The sequence below is a fragment of the Sapajus apella genome, unplaced genomic scaffold (genome assembly GCF_009761245.1).
Source record: "Sapajus apella isolate SASKATOON/1434 unplaced genomic scaffold, GSC_monkey_1.0 scaffold14, whole genome shotgun sequence".
Taxonomy (NCBI): Eukaryota; Metazoa; Chordata; class Mammalia; order Primates; family Cebidae; genus Sapajus; species Sapajus apella.
The window spans coordinates 2,384,280-2,396,995 of NW_022436954.1; positions in this window are offsets into that span (position 1 = coordinate 2,384,280).

Consider the following 12,716-nt stretch of genomic DNA (forward strand, 5'->3'; position numbering starts at 1 on the left):
TGCTCATGTGCCCCAGAACCTAAAGTACAATAAAAATAAATAAATAAATATTTTAAAAAAGAAGGAAGAAAACAGAAAGAGAAAGAAAGGAAAGAAGAAAGAAAAGAAAGCAGAAAAATTTTAAACCAAAAAGAAATGTTCAGACCAAAAAATAAATATCAAGGGAAAATTATAGCTATAGAATATAGGCAAATAGAAAAATATTGAAAAAAAAAAAGAAAATATGCAAATAAGATTCAAGACACATGTAACAGGAATCTCAGAAGAAAACCAAAGCAGTGAAGCAGAACAAATAATAAGAATAATAATTCAAGAACAGGCCGGGCACGGTGGCTCACGCCTGGAATCCCAGCACTTTGGGAGGCCGAGGCGGGTGGATCACGAGGTCAAGAGATCGAGACCATCCTTGTCAACATGATGAAACCCCGTCTCTACTAAAAATACAAAAATTAGCTGGGCGTGGTGGCACACGCCTGTCGTCCCTGCTACTCGGGAGGCTGAGGCAGGAGAATTGCTTGAACCCGGGAGGCGGAGGTTGCGGTGAGCCGAGATCGCGCCATTGCACTCCAGCCTGGGTAACAAGAGCGAAACTCCGTCTCAAAAAAAAAAAATAATAATAATAATAATAATTCAAGAACATTTTCCCGAAATAATAAAATAAAAAATTTTAAAACTGAGGAATTAAAGAAAACCAATCAACAAAACCAAGAAAAAAAAAAGAGGGATTATTCTTGTGGCTACCTTCCCCCAACACCTTCATAATCATATGAATAAAAACACAAAGGTTCTCAACACCAAAATCTACACTAAACCAAGAAAGAGAAATGTGGCCCCACCAGCACACCCTTCTCAGGCTTCAAGCTCTTGAACCCTCTTCTCTATAAGGTTCCTGGTCAGAGTTTAACAATGAGAGCGGTTTTCAAAAGACGTATAGGAGGCCAGACAAGGTGGCTCACACCTGTAATCCCAGCACTTTGAGAGGCCAAGCCGAGTGGATCACCTGAGGTCTAGAGTTCAAGACCAGCCTGGCCAACAGTAAAACCCTGTCTCTATTAAAAACTGAAAAAATTAGCTGGGTGTGGTGGCAGGTGCCTGTAATCCAAGCTACTCTGGAGGCTGAGGCAGGAGAATTGCCTGAACCTGGAAGGCGGAGGCTGCAGTGAGCCAAGATCACACCATTGCATTCCAGCCTGGGCAACAGAGTGAGAGTCTGTCTAAAAAAAAAAAAAAAAGACCTGGGGTAGAAGCAAAGCAGACGCCATTATTCTCTGGAGCCACACAGTCCATGCAGTAGCTTCCCGGATCCCCCTCAGCCTCCAATCTGCCCCACGTGGGAGTAATCCCAGGGCCCTGAAGCCTCCCCTCTCCCCAGGCTCCAACTCTGTGCCCAGAATGGCCAAAGGTGGTCGCTTCTGTACCACTCCGTGACTTCTGCGTTCCCCCCTGCTCCACGGCGTCTGGTCAGCATGAGCAGGGACCACTTCCTGGTTCTCTGGCTGCAGCTTCTCGTGCCTTTACCCCCAGCTCCACCCCAGCTCCTCCCCCACACAGCACTCCGCTTGCTAGTGGCAATGAGGCAATACCTGCCTTTATATAATCAGGCCAGGCTACAACGTTCACATTCTTATCTTTAAGGTTTGGTTCTCCAAGACCTCACTTCTGTTATTTCTTTTTAAACTATATCAAGGCTGGGCACAGTGGCTCATGCCTGTAATCCCAGCACTTCAGAAGGCAGAGGCAGGAGGATGCTTAAGGCCAGGAGCTCAAGATCAACCTGGGCAACATAGTGAGACCGTGTCTCTACTAGAAAAAAAAAAAAATAATATATATATATATAAATAGGTGTGGTGGCATGGTGGCATAGGCCTGCCTATAGTTCCAGCTACTCTGGAGGCTAAGGTGGGAGGATCGCCTGAGCCCTGGAGTTGGAGGCTGCAATGAGCTACAACCACATCACTGCAGTCAGCCTGGGCAACAGAGAAAGGCCTTATCTCTAAAAAAAATGATAATTTTTTTTTGGCCAGGTACAGCAGCTCATGCCTGTAATCTTAGCATTTCGAAAGGCTGAAGCAGGCAGATCACTTGAGCCCAGGAGTTCGTGAGCAACCTGGCCAACAGTGCAAAACCCCATCTCTCCAAAAAATACAGCAAATTAGCTGGGTGTGGTGCGTGGCTGTGGTTCCAGCTACTCGGGAGGCTGAGATGGGAGGATCGCTTGAGCTGGAGGCTGAGGCTGCAGAGAGCCATGATCGTGTCACTGCACTGCATTCCAACCTGGGTGACAGAGCAAAACGCTGTCTCAAAAAGAAATTTTTTTAACTAAAAAATTTATCCATTTTAACTAAAAAATATCCGAGTTTGGAGAGGAAAGCAGAGCCACTCCATGCATTCCAGAAAAAAAAGGGGCTTACTATAGAAATTGGGGAGGGTGGGGCTGGGGAAGGTGTGGGAAGCCTGCTGCAGTCCTCATCAGCGCCCACAGGGAGTCAAGTGCCTGCAGAAGGCAAACGGGCCACGGTAGCTGTTGCAACAGAACGTGATGGTGAAATAAAGAGTTTGCATGCTGCGGAGTCGGTGGCCTCTTCCTTTTGCACTGTAGAATTTGCTGGGGAAAAATTTATGAGCTGGCCGGGCGCAGTGGTTCACACCTGTAATCCCAGCATTTTGGGAGGCCAAGGTAGAGCACAAGGTCAGGATTTGAGACCAGCCTGACCAACATGGAGAAACCCCATCTCTACTGAAAATACAAAAATTAGCTGGGTGTGGTAGTGCATACTTGTAATCCCAGCTACTCAGGAGGCTGAGGCAGGAGAATCTCTTGAACTTGGGAGGCGGAGGCTGCAGTGAGCCAAAATCATGCCACTGCACTCCAGCCTGGGCGACAGAATGAGACTCTGTCTAAAATATATATATATATATATATATTACACACACACACACACACACACACATATATGTATGTATGTATATGGCTCAGGGCTTTAAATATCCAGTTCAAAACCTAAAGTACCAGAAAACCTCCACTGTCACTTGAAAGGAAGTCCATATCTCTTGTAGCCACAGAGTTGGGAGATTAAAAAAAAAAAAAAAAAAAAAAAAAAAACCCAAACTCTGATCCCCTGGGTGGCAAAATAGACTCAAGTTCAACTGCTGTTCTTGAACTCAGGGCCACAGGGTTCTCTTCTGTGAAAGTCCGGGCACTGACTGGGAAAGGCTGGATTCCTGAATGATAGAACGTCTTCCATTTGGGAAGATTCTAATCCTAGTGTAGACTTTTCCTCGAGAGCCCCTACTACCTCTGGCTTTCAGATCTGTCAGTAAACCGAAATCCCCGCAAGCTTCAGGAACGTGGGCACAAAATCTGACCCAGGAAGATGCAGTATACACAACAAAAGAATTGTAGTTATTTCCAGTTCATATTGGCAGAAACCTAGGAAATCTGCATGAGAACAAACCCTAAGGGTATCAGACCGGGGGGAAGAAAGTAACGCTGGGTCGGGCTTAATTATTTTGAGATGGGTGCACTCGCCAGAGATTCTGAGCGCCACATGTTCACTAGGCAGCTGTGAGTGGCTCTCAGAGTTGGACCGTTTCCTCGACTGAAACCTGGAGCCGTGGTGACCCACGTTATTATTTACTTACTTATGTGAGATGGAGTCTCACTCTTGTCACCCAGGCTGGAGTGCAATGGCATGATCTCAGCTCACTGCAACCTCTGCCCCCCAGGTTCAAATGATTCTCCCGCCTCTGCCTCCAGAGTAGCTAGGATTACAGGCGCCCACCTCCATGGCCAGCTAATTTTTTTATATTTTTAGTAGAGACGGGGTTTCACCATGTTGGCCAGGCTAGTCTCGAACTCCTGACCTCAAAGGATCCACCTGCCTCAGCCTCCCAAAGTGCTAGGATTACAGGCATGAGCCATCGCGCCCGGCCCAGTGGTGATGCATTTTAAACAAAGATGGGATTCCAGGACTTCTTTGGAATTCCATGAAGCAGAGTTTTTCTACTTCAGCGCTTTTTTTTATTTATTTATTTATTTTTGAGACGGAGTTTCGCTCTTGTTACCCAGGCTGGAGTGCAATGGCATGATCTTGGCTCACCGCAACCTCCGCCTCCTGGGTTCAGGCAATTCTCCTGCCTCAGCCGGGACTACAAGCAGGCGCCACTATGCCCAGCTAATTTTTTGTATTTTTAGTAGAGACGGGGTTTCACCATGTTGACCAGGATGGTCTCGATCTCTTGACCTCGTGATCCACCCGCCTCAGCCTCCCAAAGTGCTGGGATTACAGGCGTGAGCCACCGTGCCCGGCTTTTTTTTATCTTTGTCTTTTGCAGAGGGGGAGTCTCATTTTGTTGCCCAGGCTGCAGTGCAGTGGCACGATCTCGGCTCACAACAACCTCTGCCTCCCAGGTTCAAGTGATTCTCCTGCCTCAGCCTCCCAAGTAGCTGGGACTACAGGTACATATCACCACACCCTGCTAATTTTGGTATTTTTAGTAGAGGTGGGATTTCACCATGTTGGTCAGGCTGGTCTCGAACTCCTGACCTCACGATCTGCCCGCCTTGGCCTCCCATAGTGCTGGGGTTACAGGTGTGGGCCACCACGCCCGGCCTACTATTTCAGCACTATTGATATTTGGGGCCGGATGGCTCTCTGCTGTGGGGGGACGTTGTGGGGAGCTTAGCAGCATCCCTTGTGCACTCAATGCTAGAAATGCAGCCCTCCCAGCTGTAACAACCAAAGATGCCTCTGGACATTGCTAAATGTCCCCATTAGGGGCAGAATCTCCCCTGGTTGAGAGCCACTGCAGTAGAGAAAGGTGTCCAAAGAGTAGGACCAAGCACAGTGGCTCACACGCAGGATCCCCACACTTGGGAGGCCGAGACAGACAGATCGCTTGAGCACAGGAGTTTGACACCACCCTGGGCAACATGGCGAAGCCTCATCTTTACCAACAAAAATAGAGCAAATTAGTAGCCAGGTGTGGTGGTGCGTGCCTGTAGTCCCAGCTACCCAGGGGGACTGGGGCCCAGATGTGGATAAAGGGACAAATGGGGCCAGGCATGGTGGCTCACACCTGTAATCCCAGCACTTTGGGAGGCCGAGGTGGGCAGATCACCTGATGTCAGGAGTTTGAGACCAGCCTGGCCAACATAGTGAAACCCCGTCTCTACTAGAAATACAAAAATTAGCAGATGTGGTGGTGGGCACCTATAATCCCAGCTCCATAGGAGGCTGAGGCAGGAGAATCACTTGAACCCAGGAGGTAGAGGTTGCAATGAGCCAAGATCGCAACACTGCAGTCTGGCCTGGGCAACAGAGCTAGACTCTGTCTCAAAAAATAAATAAAAAATATATATATAAATGGCTAAACATAAATTTTATATCATGCGTATTTTATCACAATTTAAAAAAAATGATCCTGGAGTTCAATATTTTTAAAAAAGCAAAAATGGGCTGGGCACGGTGGCGCACACCTGTAATCCCAGCACTTTGGGAGGCTGAGGCCGGCGAATCACGAGGTCAGGAGATCGAGACCATCCTGGCCAACATGGTGGAACCCTGTATCTACTAAAAATACAAAAAACATTAGCCGGGTGTGATGGTGCATGCCTGTAATCCCAGCTACTCAGGAGGCTGAGGCAGAAGAATCACTTGAACCTGGGAGGTGGAGGTTGCAGTGAGCTGAGATCATCGCGCCACTGAACTCCAGCCTGGAGACAGAGCGAGACTCAGTCTCAAAATAAATAAATAAATGGCAAAAATGACTTGAAATACACACCAACACACCCACACCCACTCCCCAATCTGTGTCGTCTCTTTAGCCATCCAATGGAATCTTGGGGAAATTCCAGATCCAGGAAGTGCAGTCGAGGCTGGACAGTCGGGAGTTGTGTCTGGAAATAGCTGCTTCCGATAAAAAGTTGAGGAAACATGGTCTCTCCCAAACAGAAAACCCCAGATCTCTCAGACTTGAGAAAGCAAAGAGTTTTGTCCTAGTTTTGCACCAGTTCCAGGGGAAACCGTGATGAAGTTTGATTGGTTATGAAGACATAGTTGTTTTGTTTGCACACGTGTACCAGAGGCAGGCCCGGAGGGAAAGCCCACACGTGACCTCAGCGTTCAGTGCAACTTCCACTCATGGCTCCCGCTCTCCTGCTGCCCCAAAGCAGGAGTGAGTTTCCCATTAGGCCCCTGAGGGTCCGACAGCCATCCTGGAGGCTGCTCTCAGATTGTTGCTGGCTGCCGAAGCCACCCTCGGTGACGACCTACCCAGGGTTTGCAGGTGTCTGTTGCCACAATAATCCACAAAGCCAAGGGCAGCGGTGAGCTGAAGACTAGACCCCTCAAAGCAAGGTGGGAGGGAATTCTCAAACTTCTTTGCCTTCCCTGTAATGCTTCTTGGGATCACCCCCCCCCAAATAAACTCCTTGCACCTCCCCACAGAAAGGTTAACGGCCAGGTACGGTGGCTCACGCCTGTAATCCCAGCACTTTGGGAGGCCAAGGCTGGTGGATCACGAGGTCAGGAGTTCAAGACCAGCCTGGCCAATATAGTGAAACTCCGTCTCTACTAAAAATGCAAACATTAGTCGGGTGTGGTGGCACACGCCTGTAATCCCAGCTACTCGGGAGGCTGAGGCAGGAAAACTGCTTGAACCTTGGAGGCGGAGGTTGCAGTGAGCTGAGATGATGCCACAGCACTCCAGCCTGGGTGACAGAGCAAGACTCCTTCTCAAAATAAATAAAGAGCATCCCCATGCCAAACTGACAATTGCAGTGTGCTGCCCGCACTGCCTCTCAGTCCCACTGCCTTCTCCGAAGGCTGGAAATAGTGCTCCCCGGCCTCCTTCCATGACAGACACTGGGTCAGAGTTTCTCAACGAGAAGGACTCGTGGCGAGGTGTGAAAGGTGAGTGAGGTGGGAACCGTGATTCTCAGGAGGCCACAGCAGCCAGATGCAACAGCTTCACAGACCTCTCCACGAGCTCCTCCTTCAGGCTTGTGGCAGCCACATGGGGACAGCTTCCCATGCCCCTCCAGCTCCAGTACCCACGCAGTGGCTGCCCAAAGTCCCAGTGAGCATTCTTCTGACTCTCTGGCTACAGCCTTCCAGACTCCCATGCCTCAGCCCTGCCCGTGTGCAGGTGACCCCCTATTTCCCCGATAGTGTGATGTGTCTGTTTCTTGACCCAAGTCAGGGCAGGGGGAGGAGGAGGGCGGAAGGGAGAGAGACTGAGGAAGAGAGACAGGGAAATGCTGTGGGGAACCTGTCACAAAAGAAGCACATCAGGCTAGGCACAGTGGCTCACACCTGTAATCCCAGCACTTTGGGAGGCGGAGGCGGGCAGATCACATGAGGTCAGGAGTTTGAGACCAGCCTGGCCAACATGGTAAAACCCCATCTGTACTAAAAATACAAATATTAGCCAGGCATGGTGGCTCATGCCCGTAATCCCAGCACTTTGGGAGGCTGAGGGGGGCAGATCACGTGAGGTCAGGAGTTCGAGACCAGCCTGACCAATATGGTGAAACCCCATCTTTAAAAACACACACACACACACAAATATTAACCAGGCATGGTGGCACTGCCTGTGGTCACAGCTACTTGGGAGGCTGAGGCAGAAGAATCGCTTAAACCCAGGAGACAGAGGTTACGGTGAGCCAAGATCTTGCCACTGCACTTCAGCCTGGGCAACAGAGCGAGGCGCCATCTCTCCCCAACCCCTAAAAGCAGCACATTCACTCATGGACATGGTGGATTACTTTCCGGTGGCTGCTGTGTGTCTCCTTTGGCTTGTGACACACACAGCAGTAAAAAAAAAAAAAAAGAAGGAGATGTGAGTCAGGGCGCGGTGGCTCACGCCTGTAATCCCAGTACTTTAGGAGGCCAAAGCGGGTAGATCACCTGAGGTCGGGAGTTCAAGACCACCCTGACCAACATGGAGAAACCCCATCTTTACTAAAAATACAAAATTAGCTGGGCATGATGGCACATGCCTGTAATCCCAGCTACTCGGGAGGCTGAAGCAGGAGAATCATTTGAACCCAGGAGGCGGAGATTGCTGTGAGCTGAGATTGTGCCATTGCACTTTGCACTCTAGCCTGGGCAACAAAAACGAAACTCCATCTCAAAAAGAGAGAGAGAGAGAGAGAGAGAGAGAGAGAGATGTGAACACCAAATGGATGCTGAATGAGTTTTAAGGAATTATTCATTATTTCTAGGAATGACAAGGCCACTGTGAACTTTTCGAAGCTTGGTTATTCAGTCCTGTGCTGAAATTGAAGGTCTAGTGATGGCATATCTTAGATCCGCTTTAGGTGAGACAGAAGCAGGCAGGTGTGGACGAGGTGGACCAAACCTGGCATCCAGGCTGCCCTGGAAGTTGCGGTGGCCAGGGCAGAAGAGGGATGCCAGTGGGGTGCACCACCCACCCACAGGTGGGCACCACACCAAGGAGGTGGGTGTGTGGGAAGGACTCCACTGGGGACAGTGAGGAAAATGCACCGGGGGAGCACCAGGGAGGGGTCTCAGTGGGAGGTGGCCCAGGGGACAGGGAAAGATGGATACAGTCAGACAGTATCTGGCATCAGAAAAGTGGGGAATTGGAAAAGGCAGAGAGTCCTACACTGGAAAGATGGGAAATGGGAATGTCCAGACCTCAGGGCTCAAGGCGGCGTCTCTGTGCCTGGACTTGCAGGGGCCTGCAGGGTGCCTCGAGGCCCCACTCTCCTCCCGGCCTCCGCATGCACCCTCCCCTCCTGCCCTCCAGCCACCTGCTTTGTATTTCTAATGCACCCATCTTTCCAGCAGGGGGCCTTTGCACCTGCTGTTCTGGATCACTGAATGCTTTCCTGTGGGTTCCGTGAGCAGCCACTTCCTTCTCCTTCTCCATCAGGTCTCAGTGCAAGCATCATCTCCGTAGAGGCGCCCCCACCCCCGCCCCAGCTAATCAGGCCTGGCCACCCCCGTGGACTACTTTCCTGTGGCTGCTGCAACACATGACACAAACTTAGGGCCTTAAACAGCGCAAGCGTATTCCAGTAACAGTTCTAGACACCAGAGGTCTAAAGTCAAGGTGTTGGCAGGCTGGTTCCTGCTGGAGGCTCTAGAGGACAGCTTGTTTCCTCGTCCTCTCCAGTTTCTAGAGGCAGCCTGCATTCCTTGGCTGCTGGCCCCTTCCTCACATCAACGCATGTCCCACTACTCATTCTGAGCTCCTGCATCCTTCTTCCAAGGACCCTTGTGATTAAATGGGGCCCACCTGGATAATCCCTGACGATGCTTCCATCTCCAGATCCTTCACTCCATCCCATCTTCAAAGACCCTTTGGCCAAGTGTAAAGTCACATGTTCTCAGGATCTGAGGATTAGGATATCAACATCTTCAGGGGCCATTATTCAGCCCACCTCCCATGCGTCTCTGCTTACCACCTAAGTTTCTGCCACTATGCCTGTTTGGTTTTCTCAGTTTGATTTTCTTTTCTTTTTTTTTTTTTTTTTTGAGACAGAGTTTCGCTCTTGTTACCCAGGCTGGAGTACAATGGCGCAATCTCGGCTCACAGCAACCTCCGCCTCCTGGGTTCAGGCAATTCTCCTGCCTCAGCCTCCTCAGTAGCTGGGATTACAGGCACGCGCCACCATGCCCAGCTAATTTTTTGTAGTTTTAGTAGAGATGGGGTTTCACCATGTTGACCAGGATGGTCTCGATCTCTTGACCTCATGACCCACCCACCTCGGCCTCCCAAAGTGCTGGAATTATAGGCGTGAGCCACCGCGCCCGGCCTCTCAGTTTGATTTTCTAATCACAGGTTGGAGTTCTTGTGTTCAGTTGTTTCTATTTATCACCTGCTCTCCGTGCCCTGTGTTTGGTTCTTCCACATTCTTTTCCTAGCACCAACATTGTTGGTGTTCAGTAAAAGTGTTGAATTAAGATAAGAATGAATGGATGGGCAGATGGGTGAATAGATGGATGAATGGTTGTATTGATGGATGAATGGATGAATAGATGCATTGATGGGTGGATGGACAGATGAATAAATGGATGGATTGATGGGTGGATGGATGGATAGATGGATAGATAAATGGATGGATGGATACATGGATGGATGGATGGTTTGGTGGGTAGATGGGTGGATGGATGGATGGATGAATGGATGGATGGATGGTTTGGTGGGTGGATGGGTGGGTAGATGGATGAATGGATGGACAGATGGATTGATGGGTGGATGGATAAGTGGATGGATGGATGGATTGATGGGCAGATGGATGGATGGATGGATGAACTGATGGATGCATCAATGGATGGATACATGGATAGATAAATGGATGGATGGATACATGGATGGATGGATGGTTTGGTGGGTAGATGGGTGGATGGATGGGTAAATGGATGGTTGGGTGAGTGGGTACATGGGTAATTGGGTGGGTAGATGAGTGGGTGGATAGATGGACAGATGGATAAATGAATGGTCTACCACATGCAGGACAGAGGAGAATGTAGGCTTCTGCTGAGATTCCTAAGATGCACCTTCCAGCACAGAAAGGCCCAGCCTAGTGGAGGAGGGGAACAGAGTTGAAGGAGAGAGGTCCCTTTCACTATGAGGAGAGCCAGCCAGGACTTGGTTCAACCTTTTTTTTTTTTTTTTTTAAGACTCACTCTCTCACACAGGCTGGAGTGCTGCAGTGGCATGATCTCAGCTCACTGCAACCTCCGCCTCCCAGGTTCAAGCTATTGAACTTATATAGCTTGAACTTACATATGCCTCAGCCTCCCAAGTAGCTGGAACTACAGGTGTGTTCCACCACACCCAGCTAATTTTTTGTATTTTTAGTAGAAATGGGGTTTCACCATGTTGCCAGGCTGGTCTCGAACTCCAGAGCTCAGTCAATCCACCCACCTCAGCCTCTCAAAGTGCTAGGATTACAGGTGTGAGCCACCGTGACCAGCCTGGTTCAAACTTTTTATCTCAAGAGTTGAAACCAACGGCCTTAGGGGTTAACTTGGGAGAACCAGACCATGTGCATATTTGTCTTGTCTCCTGGAGAATCCTAGCTTTTCAAGGGCTGACCCATGCAGAAGAGAGAAGGGCCTGAAACACACGGCCCTACAGAGCCAGCCTATCACCACAGGAAGGCAGGCAGCACTGATGTGTGCCCAACTTCCCTGTCACAACCCTGTCCCCTCTTCAAGGAGGCTGACCAGATCGCTGAGGCCAGAATGGCCCTGCGCACCTTCTTCACCGCAGGTGCGCTTTGACGTGTGTTTCCTTTGACCTGGTCTGTCTCTCTGTTGGACATCAGCTCCCGGAGGGCAGGGACCTCACGTGTCCTGCTCACCAGCACAGAGCACAGTGCCTGGCGCCCAGCAGATGCTGAGGAAATACCTGTAGTCTTTACTGAGGATGGTGCTGGTGGCAGAGGGGCCAGGAGGGCTGGTCCACACCCACCCCCTCATCCAGGGAGCAGCAGGGCAACCCTAGGCCACAGAAGCACCTGGCAGAGAGACACTCTGTCCAGAAACACCTCCTTCCCTCAAGGACCCCTTAGCAGAGGAGGGTCCAGGCCTGCACCCTCAGGAGGGGACGTGGGGAGAGGCATAGGACCATGAGGCCCTTGGCAGGGGACAATTGAAAACAAGGTTCTTAGGCCGGCCGCAGTGGCTCACGCCTGTAATCCTAGCAGTTTGGGAGGCCAGGGTGGGCAGATTGCCTGAGCTCAGGAGTTCGAGACCAGCCTGGGCAACACGGTGAAACCCCATCTCTACTAAAATACAAAAAATTAGCCAGGCCTGGTGGCACATGCCTGTAGTTCCAGCTACTCTGGAGGCTGAGGCAGGAGAATCGACTCACCCTGGGAAGCAGAAATTGCAGTGAGCCGAGATTGCACCACTGCTCTCCAGCCTGGGCGACAGAGTGAGACTCTGTCTCAAAAAAAAAAAAATTTTTCCCTACTGGCAGGGGCAGGGGAGGACACCGGATGGCAAGTGGTGGCTGTTCAGAAAGTGAAGGCTGGAAGAGCAGGGACCATGCCCCATTCTCCGCATCCCATCAGACACACCTGAGCCTTGCTGGGAGGGAGGAGGGAAGGACACCCACAGCACACAGGGAACGGGGCGCAGTGTTGTGAGGTGCGCGAAGAGCTCTTCCACCCGGCATCCGACCCCTCCCAGCTGTAGCCCTATGGGTCATTATCTTTTCCCATCTGACAGCTGAGGAAACCAGGGCCCCCAGTGGGAAGGAAACTGACCAAGGTCCCCCAGGCTTGGAGGCAGCACAAGAGCTCCCAGCACTGGGCCTCTGGGCATACCTCCCACAGCCCACCACTTCCCTGGGGAGTGGGGAGACCCCCAGGGTGGCTGCTAGAGACTCATGTTTGTAGCCCCACCCCCCACCCCCTGCCCCGCTGCCCCAGATTCGTCTGTTGACATCTAATCGTCAGTGTGAGGTGGGGCGTTTGGGAGGTGAGCAGGTCATGAGGGTGGAGCCTCAGGATGGCATTAATGCCCCTATAAAATAGGTCTCATCGGGCTCCCTCGCCTGCCTGAAAGGGATCACCACATGGGGACACAGTGAGAAGCTGGGTCCTCACCAGACGCTGAATCTGCAGGTCCCTTGATCTTGGCCTTCCAGCCCCTGGAGCCAAAGGAAACAAACACCTGCGCCGATAAGCGCCCCGTCCGCAGTCCTGCGCCCAAGCAGCCAGACACGCCAGG